We start from the raw sequence: 10,110 nt of genomic DNA, 5'->3' as shown, positions 1-10,110 counted from the left end.
TCTTACCAAAGCCTCGCAGGGGAGGGATTTTTATCCCAGTTATATGAGGAAGAGGCTCAGAAAGCTCACTGGAATAAGCATTAAGGTTTCAGCGCCAGGAGTCACGCGGCCCAAAGATCCTCTCCGCTCTCACTCCCGGTAGAGGGTCCAATCTGAGGTGTGGGCTCTAGAATCAGACAGTCGGATCCATCCTCTTAGTGTGATCTTAGTGGGCAGGTTAGTGATCCCTTCTCCAGCCCGGGCTAGGATCAGCTATTTATAGGAGTGCCCTGAGGATTATACGGGGCAATGCCTATAAAGGTCGAGCATGAGCTAGGCACTGTGCTGAGCGCGTTTATGGGCATAGCCCTAATGAGCTGGCCCATTTTTCAGATGAGTAAACTGAGGTTCGCAGGGCGAGAAATCTCCCCTAGGCCCCAGGCTTGCCGAGGCGGAGGTGGCGTGACACCCCCCGCCAGCCTCAGTTTCCTCGCGGGCCCAGCTGCCAAGGGCGCCCCGCCCCTGAGGATGCCCCGCCCCGTCCAGGCCCCGCCCCCGGCCCGCCTGGCGCCGGGAGTCGCCGCCCGCGCGGCCGCAGCCCCGAGCGCCTCAACCAATCGGCCTCTGCCCGCGCCGGGAGCATTCAGCCTCGCCCGCGGTCCTCCCACCCCCGGCTCCCGCTCGTCGCTCGCTCACTCGGCCGCCGCTGTCTCTGCCGCTGCACCTCTGTCCACAGACTCGGTAAGGCCGGGCTGAGTCCGCGCGCCGCGGGGAGGGCGGGCGGGCGCCGAGCACTGGCTGCGGCGGGCCCCGGGGCCGGGTGCGGACGGGTACGGCAGGGGTCCCGATCGAGGCGGGGCGGGGGAGAGCACTTCTTGGGCTGGGGCCGCCGGGGGACGCGGGGTTCGTGGAGAGCTCGAAACTGGAGCGAGGAGGGACACCACATACCCCGCAGCGGACCGGGTCTAGGGGGTCCGCGACCCTGGCGCAGGAGAGCAGTCCGGTGCGGCTGCAGGTTAGGGATGCTCAGCCCTTCGAACTTAGCAGGACTCCTCCGGCCGGGGGCCCTTAAGGCCACCGGCTCCCTTTCCCTTCCTATCTCACCCTCACTTTCAAGGAATGGGTAGTTTGGGTCTGGGGGTCAGTCCGAGGGTCGATCGGCCTGGGGACAGGTACTGTGCGGGAGCTGGCGGGGTGCTTGACTCTCCGGACTTGGCACGATGCCCCCGGCCGGGGGCCACCAGGACCGCCGGCTCCCTCTCCCCTCCTTATACCCTACTCCCCTCGCCGAAGTGGTTTGAGTCTGGGGATCCGCAGTAGGGCAGCGGGAGTGATGCTCAGCCCTCCGGACCTGGCAGAGGACTTGAGCAGGGCGCTGCGGATCCTTTCTCGACCTCGCCCCATCCCTCCCCCTCCTGGGGTGGATTGGGTCTGGGGTGCAGTCGCCGGATCGCGGGCCGGTCCCAAGCGGGAGCCAGAGGGACGCTAGGGACTCAGAAGGACGCCGCCGACCCCCCTCCAGGCGTCCGCCCCCGCAGTGCAGCGGTGGGGACACGCCCTTGGCGCTGGGACTCAGGCGCAGTCCGAGCGCCCTAGGTGCATTCGAAACGGGGCGCCTGGCCTGAGTCCCCGCTCGCGAGTGTCCTCCATCCCCGCGTGCGGCGCGCGGTCTAGGGCAGGTGGCCGCGGAGGCTGCCCAAGGTCGTGCCGGGGCAGGGGGTGGGAGGGTGTGGGGGCCTCACGTGACCAGGCCCAGGCGAACTTGGCCTGCGAGCCCGGACGGCGTGGTCAGGGCGGTGGAGCATCCCGGGCTCCGTCAGTCCCTAACCCCAACTCCCTAGGCGAGCCGACAGCCAGTCCCTTTCGTTTTGTTTGCAAAGACCGTGGGTCAGCGTCTTTATATTGTAAATCGGCGGCTGACTTTCATTAATGCCAAAGAGAAGGATGATCGTACTCTTCACTCCAGCAGTTAAAAATCTCGTCATCAGATTGAATACAGAGCAAACTTAATATTCCCAACTCGGAACTACTCTCGGTTCCTCTGCGCTTCATGTGATATTAAAATATCGAAGGACAGATTTTAGTAGGAAACTGATAACTTTGCAAGCTACCTGATAAAATGAAATTCAGCTTAACCTCCTGAAACGTGTATTTTGTTACACCTTTTGTTGTTGTTACACCATTTTCTCACACAGGAGTCCGGTTTCTGGTCATTCCAGATATTCAAGCATGTTTACTTCCTTCTAAGAAAGAAAGAAAGGGTAGTTGCTCAGTCGTGTCCAACTCTTTGCGATCCTATGGACTGTAGCCCACCAGGCTCCTCTGTCCATGGGATTCTCCAGGCCAGGATACTGGAGTGGGTTACCATTTCCTAAACCCCAAGCCAAATGAATAAAAAATGGTCGAGCACACTGGTCTTTTTTTTTTTTTAATGCCAGCAAGCATCAGCCCCCCCAAACTTTACAAATTATTTAAGGTGATACTGTTTATCGTGGAGGCAGGGGAGTGTTTCGTTGTGATAGGAACTGGAGGCTGCATTCTTGCCGAGTTCGGGGTGGTTCTGCCTCTGCGGGCTCCAGGGCTCCTTTTCGTATGTAAATGACCGGTTTCCTTCCTAAGATGTGTGGCGAGATCTGATCTTGAATGCTGAACTCCACGTGAACAGCTGTGAGAATTGGAAAAAGGGCCACCTTGAGCCGTGCACACACTCTGTATCAGACTGGCAGAAATGGGCGTCATGCACCGGCCCAAATAACCTTTCGAGTTTGTACTGAAAACAGGAGGTGAAGAGAATGCACCTGGCGTCGCTGTCGCCCTTAGTCCCGGGCCCGTGGTCACCGAGCGGTCAAGCCTGGGTGTCTGGGGAGTTCTGGGGCGAGGGCGCGGACTTACGCAACCCTGGCCCCGCGCGCGGGTTCATGGAAGCACCGTTAATTGTTCTCGGGCTTCGCGGTGAGCCCCTTCCGGAGGCGCCTTGCGCTCTCTGGGCGCGGCGCCGCCCTTCTGACGTGGGTTGTCTTCGGGGACACCAGGCTCTCCGCTGTCCCCAAGGTTGACCACGCAGGCCTTCCCACCCAAAGGCGCTTTTTGTCGCCTGCTGCCTCCAGGGTGACAGCGCTGGCGACGCGCGCCAGATTGCTCCGGAAGGTCTCTGTGGGCCGGGCCGGTGGAACAGGATCTGCGCGCCCGGGACGCGCCAGGCCGGGGGCGGGGCTCGCCGTAACCTTTCCCCTACTTTTCTCAGCCGTCACGTGACGCCCGCGGGAGGGGAGGGGCGGGGCGCGCCGACCGCAGTTGCCGGCGGCGGCCGGGAGGACGCCTTCCAAGCGAGCAGTTAAAGTCGCAGCCTGGAGTCTGAAGGCGGTGGGAAGGTGGGAGGCGGAAACGCGCTCCCGCTCCGGGCCTCGGGCTGCTTCTGCACTTTGATCGGATGCATTTTTTCCTTTGTTGGAAAAAACTGTTTAGTCACTCTGCATGGTTGTTGTTGGCAGACCCGACCGAGTGCAGCTGCCGCTGGAAGCCTGCACTTTGAATTCCGGAAAAAATTGCTGCTTTTAAGAAGAAAATTGTTGTTCCAGCTGGTCTGTTTCAAGTGTGTTTCGGAGATTCTCTGTCTCCCAACTTCAACGAGCCCTCTGCCCGAGCCCCTCTTTTGAGCTTTTGCTACGAGGACTTTTCTGTTTAAAAAAAATAGGTAACACAAGCCCAAGATGCAAAACGAAGTGGGTACCAATGGGAATTCAGCACAGAACGGGCTGCCTCTCTCGTGCCCCTCCCGAGAAGCCACCCCTATTGTTTCTTTGACAACTGCAGAGATAGTCCTGGCTGTACAGGGCATTTAAAAGAAAATCTGCTAGTTAACACAAATAAGGAATATTTTCTGCTTGTTGATTTCTGATTATTTTGCTGCCTTTTGTGAATTTCACCTTTTGCCCCAAGCAAATATTAGGTGGACACTGCGTTCCCAGCAGGCCCTGGACTGAGGCCAACTTGACCTCCTTAGGTAAGGTGACTGTGGAATGCCCTTTACTTTTTTTTTTTTTTTTTTTGCATGAGTTGTTTTTATGTCCAACAATGTTTCGGGAAGTTAATAATTGAAAGTAGTTGCGGTACAGTAGGGCAATGGCCTCATGGAGGGTTGGGAAGCAGGGCGGCCAGGCTCAACTTCTGAGGGCTTATCAGCTGATCGTTGGACACCAAGTTCTCTAGGCAGAAAAGAAAGAAATTGCTCCTACTCTGGATGTGGTGGTTCACTCCCACGTCCCGGGAGGTCAGGATCCTCCTAGATTCTTCCCAACTGGCCCCTAAGCTGCACCTGCTGCTTCTGCTTCCTAAATGGCTCTTGAACTTGCCTTCCTCCCCATTTCCATGACCCAGAGCAGGCATTCAGGTATTTGCAAGGGAAAGTTTGAGTCCCTTTCTTCCCTGGATTGTTGTGCGGTTTTCTTTTCTTTTTTTTTTAACATTTATTTGGCTGCACCGGGTCTTAGTTGTAGCACGTGGGAGCTTCGATTTCCATTGCGTAATGCGGGCTCTTCCGTTGCAGCCTGTGAACTCTTGGTTGTGTCATGTGGGATCTAGTTCCTTGACCAGGGATCGAACCTGGGCCCCCTGCATTTGAAGCACTCAAAGTGTTAGCCGCTGGACCACCAAGGAAGCCCCTCCCCTGGACTGCTGTACGCTAAGATAGTGAGGGGCCTTTGGGACAGTTGGGTCTCCCTTGGGAAGCCTTGCTTCACCTTGTTATTACCGGGGTCCGGGACTCCTGCCAGCTCTGTCCTTCCCCACATCAAGGGGTCAGGATCCCCCTCTCCCACCAGTATACTGGCTTCCTCTGGGGTCCCAAGGCTCTTGACCCCCAGCACACACACAGCATTCAGCAGGGTGTGTTAGGTTGTGTTCCAACATCCTGGTGGGGAGGGGAGTAAGCTCCTTAAGGACAGGCAGTGACTCTCTAAGGAGTCACTCCCTTCCACACAATTAAACAAGTAGTACAGGTTTGTACTGAAAACAAACACAAAATAACCTTGCCTTTAAAAAAACTTGTTTTATACTGTAACTTGGACTTTGTTTTTTCTGAAATACTTCATTTGTAAGATTATACCTGTATCACTGATTTTTCCCCAAGCGTCAGCTCATCTGTGCCCTTTTTAAAAGATTTCAGTTCTCTTCAGTCGCTCAGTCGTGCCCAACTCTTTGCAACCCCACGGACTGCAGCACGCCAGGCTTCCCTGTCCATCACCAACTCTTGGAGCTTACTCAAACTCATGTCCATTGAGTCGGTGATGCTCAGAATTTTGGGTTCTTTGAACTTTCGCCAGCATAGATTTTTGTGCAGAGTGAAGTATAGCAATGATGCTGTTAAATGTCAAAGACATTTAGTGGCGGTATCAAGTACAGTGGCAAGAGGCGGGATGGCACCCACATGGCGACCTGCATTCTTGGAGGACTGCTGCTGGCCTGCGGCTGCAGTTGGAAAGGTACAAAGTCTGTTCCTGCGCGGGAGGCCTGATGTTACTTATGAGCAATGTGCCTACTTTATTTGCCAGGAAACAGATCTTGTGAATGGCGATGACATTTGCTCTAGGCCACACACACTTACACACGGACACACACACATCTGAGTACATGGCAGAGCTGGAATCTGAACCTCCATCTGTGTTTTCCGAAGCTTGTGCCCCGTCCTCTAACAGGCTGCTTCCCAGACCACTGTGCAGCTCAAGGGCCTGGGTGTTGGTGCTCCCCCTCCCCTGGGCCCACTGGACATGACACCGGATCAGCTGTGTGTATTTCTGGGTTTGCATTTCCTCCTCTTTAAGCCGGTGCCTCTGACACCTGTCATCCTGTCTCACGGGGATTTTATGAGGATCCCTAAGGGGCCAGATGTGAGAGTCATTTCCCTGGTGTGAATCCCTTGTCTGTAGGCAGGTTTTATGGGTACAGCTGCCTTCTGCAGTCCCCAGATTGGAACATGTGGTTTGACCAGTTCAATTGCACTTTTGGGTGCAAAGGAGAAGCACATGGGCGCCACCCCCCCCCCCCCCCCAGCCCCCGCCAAGGCTTTGGAGAGAACCACTCCGTGGTGGGGAGGAGAGGCTCTGCGAACTCTCTTGGGTGGATGCCTGCCCCACCCAGCTGTCGTCACTCAGGCCCTTGTGCTGATGTTGGCCAGTCTGGAGGAGGTCCTTCCAGGTGGGCATCCAGAGAAAAACACCTCAATAGGTAGTGCAATTAATTGGGGCCTGCCAAATTCTGTATTTTCTTTTTTTCTGTTTTGTTGGCCACACCTCACGGCTTGTCGTTGTTCAGTTGCTCAGTCGCATCTGACTCTTTGTGACCATGTGGACCGCAGCACAGCAGGCTTCCCTGTCCTTCTCTGTCTCCCTGAGTTTGGTCAGATTCATGTCCATTGAGTCCGTGATGCCATCCAACCATCTCATCCTCTGTCGTCCCCTTCTCCTCCTGCTCTCAATCTTTCCCAGCATCAGGGTCTTTTCCAGTGAGTCGGCTTTTTGAATCAGGTAGCCAAAGGACTGGAGTTTCAGTTTCAGCATCAGTCCTTCCAATGAAGGACTTCTAGGATATTATTCCAGTGCCTGCTTGCATGCTAAGTCGCTTCAGTCATGCCTGAAGCGACCCTATGGACTGTAGCCCGCCAGGCTCCTCTGTCCATGGGGATTCTCCAAGCAAGAATACTGGAGTGAGTTACCGTTTTCTACCCCAGGGGATCTTCCCGACCCAGGGATCAAACCCGAGTCTCTTTTGTCTCCTGCATTCACAGGGCGCCACCTAACAGTTCTCAGACCAGAGATAACAACCTGTGCCCCCTGCAGTGGAAGCACAGAGTTAACCCTTGGGCCACCAGGGAGTCCCCAAGACATTCTGTATTTTCCTTATAAAGACATGGCCCTCGATGACCTTTCCTCAATTCTTTTTCTTGCAAAGATCTATCTGATTAATCATCAGTTGTGGATACTGCACAGTGTAAGGCTTACATTTGAATTTGCTTTATTTTTATAGCAGCTCTGTAGGCAAAATCTGTTATCAAAAGTCATAGAAACAAGGATAATGATGCAGAATTCCCCTGTAACCTGCCTTGACTCAGCATCTTTACCCTGTAAATGTGAATGGTTTATTATGATATACTTCACTGTGAGAAATGAACCATGTGGCCAGTTTAAATAAAGCAGTTATTAAATAATGCGGTTATTCAGTGCTCAGTCATGAATTCAAGATGTAGCCCTTCATGAGTGAAAATACCTGTCCCTTTCCTGTGCACAGAGCCCTCCCCAGAATTTCCAGGGGGGTTCTGTATTCTCAGTCCCACATTCTTTTTAAAATAATTTTATTTATTTATTTGTGGCTGTGCTGTGTCTTCGTTGCTGGCTGGGCTTTCTCTAGCTGTTGGTGTGCAGGCTTCTGTTTCGGTGGCATCCCTTGTTGCAGAGCACGGGCTTAATTGCTCCACGGCTTGTGGGATCTTCCCGGATCAGGGCTTGAACCCTTGTCTCCTGCACTGGCTGGTGGATTCTTTATCTCTGAGCCATCTGAGAATCCCCCCCGAGTCCCATTATTACCTCCATCAGATTAGGGGAAGAGTAATTTGTTTGTGTACACAGTTACTGAAAAAACACAAGAGCACAATTACAGTGAATCACGTGTGCAAGGGAATAAGGACAGGGTTCATGAGTGCACGGGGATTGGGTGCCGACACTCAAGTAGAGAGGAGCCCTTTCATTTTGCTAATTCTTGCCCGCATCTAAACTCTTATCATCGGCCAAATGGCTGAATACTAAATACTAGAGAGTAAGCAGGAACGGAAGAAGAGTTGTGAACCCCCTAGGCTGGAGAAGCCTTCCTGAACCTTCCTGGTGCTTTCCTTGAAGTGCTCTGGGTAGCAGTGCTGAGGTCAGCCTGGAGACCGCCTTGGCCATCAAGCACAGCAGGAACACAGTTTCCCCAAGTTGGAGCCAGTCCTGGAGGGCAGAACCAGCTTTGTGTAGCCAAGCAGAACCCTCCCAGGCACTGGTTACCAGGCAGGAGAAGAATATGTTGTTGATGCTAAAGTAATCGCTCTGCTCTCAGCTAAAGATGATGCTACACATTCTCCGCCTGCAGTAGCTTCTTTCTAGAGGGCTTCCAGGGACTTCCCTGGTGGTCCAGTGGTTAAGAATCTGCCTTCCAGGGCAGGAGACACAGGTTTCAGTCCTCACTGGGGAACTTAGAGCCCCTATGCCAAAACCAAGACCCAAGCCAGCCATAGATGTTGTTTAGTCACAAAGTTGTGTCGGACTCTTTGCGACCCCACGGACTGTAGCACATCAGACTTTTCTGTCCATGTGGTTTCCCAGCCAAGATTGTTGGAGTGGGTTGCCATTTCCTGTTTCAGGGTACCTTCCCAACCCAGGGATGGAACCCACGTCTCCTGCACTGGCAGGCGAATTCTTTACCACTGAGCCACCAGGGAAGCCAGGGATAAATAAATTTTTTTTAATTTTTTTAAAAAGGGGGTGGGATGTCCTCCAGCCTCCCCTGGTGAGGGATACTGGCTATGCACCTGGAGACCCTGCCTGGTGAATTCATCCTGCGCTCAGCTATCGCTTCCTGGGGGTGACCTCTTCTCAGAGGATTTCTAGCTCAGTTGTTTGCTGCTGGATGAGATGGGTTTTAACAGAAGGCAGGGTCTGCCTCTTTGGGCTTGTGAATTGTGCAATTAGAATCCCAGAGACGGGGGAGCCTGGTGGGCTGCCGTCTCTGGGGTCGCATAGAGTCGGACACAACTGAAGCGACTTAGCAGCAGCAGCAGCAGCAGCGGGAAAACTGGAGCATGGGAAGAATCTGAGATTTGGCACCCACCACATTTGCAGTTACTGTCCTTCTACTGCTGGTTGAAGTTACCTCATTTTGCTTACGATAGAGTGACCTAATTTTTCTGTGTCGTAACTTTAGGAATCTTAAGTGGAACTTTGTACGGAGTGCTTACCACTTAACTTGGAGTTGGACCTGGGCCTGATTCCCAGCTTTGCTGTTTGCCAACTGTGACCTTGGGCAAGTTTCTTGACCTCCAAGCCTTGGTCTTAGTAAATGAGATGGCATCAGTATATCCTAGGATTCTGGTGGGAATTAAATAGGTTAATGCAGATAAAATATGCATCACATTGTCTGGCATATGCCAAACACTTTGGTAGAAAGAATGTTTCGTATCTTCATTGTTAATAGCAAAAAATTAGTCTGTATGCCCTATTTATCTATCTACCTGAGAGCTACCTCTCTCCTTGTCAGTTGATTTCAAGACTATATTGAAAGACTTCTTTGTTGTTCAGTCGCTAAGTCCTGTCCAACTTTTTGCAACCCCATGGACTGCAGCCCACCAGTCTTCCCTGACTTTCACTATCTCCTGGGGCTTGCTCAAACTCATGTCCATTGAATCGGTGATGCCACCTAACCATCTCATCCTCTGTCACCCCGTTCTCCTCCTGCCCTCAGTCTTTTCCGGCATCTGGGCCTTTTCCAGTGAGTCAGCTCTTTGCATCAGGTGGCCAAAGGATTGGAGCTTCAGCATCTGTTAATTTCAAGACCGTATTGCAAAACTTCTGACGTGTGATTTATTGTGTATTTCCATTGCTATAAAGTTTTCTTGGAAGTCTGCTGTCTCTTGGCAAGTTTTTATTGTTTTGCTTTGAATTATAGAGGTGATTTCACACCTCAGTTTTCCCCCAGGCCTTTTTGAAGTCTTGACCTGCACTTTGCATTGGATGACCTTTCACCTCCTTTCCTGTTGCCGGTTGCAGAACCTCAGTGGTGGGGGCGGGGGCGGCGGGCAGAACAGGGAACCGCTCTGAAGAAAGCCAGATACCCTTGAGGGAAACAGAAAGTCTTATGAATGACTTCTTGATTACAAGACCAGTGTGAGGATTTGCAGACCACTGGCTTCCGAGGTGAACGGCTTTTGTTTGAAGGATTGGCTGCGGAGAAAGAGGCAAAGTGCACACATTTGAAAAACAAAGTATAGACCAATGCATTGGCTAAGAATCTTGGGGCTGGCTTTGGGCAACACTGTTAAAATGAAGGTAATTTTACCAAAATTGAATGAGACATGCAGCATTTTCCCCCAGATTGGAGAGCTGTCTG

The 10,110-nt window shown here is 52.8% G+C and overlaps 1 protein-coding gene across 2 annotated transcripts in view; it reads left to right on the top strand.

Annotated features, from left to right (window-relative positions):
- Positions 1-568: 568 nt before the first annotated feature.
- The window catches only part of CPT1A (carnitine palmitoyltransferase 1A), a 60,495-nt gene continuing 50,953 nt past the window's right edge, over positions 569-10,110 (top strand). Inside the window, exon 1 of one of the 2 annotated variants that reach the window (XM_070782655.1) lies at positions 569-720. The gene's annotated coding sequence lies outside the window, so the exon portion shown is untranslated. Of the gene's footprint in view, positions 721-3,310; positions 3,983-10,110 lie in introns of those variants that run through there. The other variant, XM_070782656.1, reaches the window with a different exon arrangement.

This window comes from Bos indicus, chromosome 29, assembly GCF_029378745.1.
Source record: "Bos indicus isolate NIAB-ARS_2022 breed Sahiwal x Tharparkar chromosome 29, NIAB-ARS_B.indTharparkar_mat_pri_1.0, whole genome shotgun sequence".
NCBI lineage: Eukaryota > Metazoa > Chordata > Mammalia > Artiodactyla > Bovidae > Bos > Bos indicus.
Note: the sequence above shows the minus strand (reverse complement) of the source record. Positions and strands in the feature narration are given on the sequence as shown.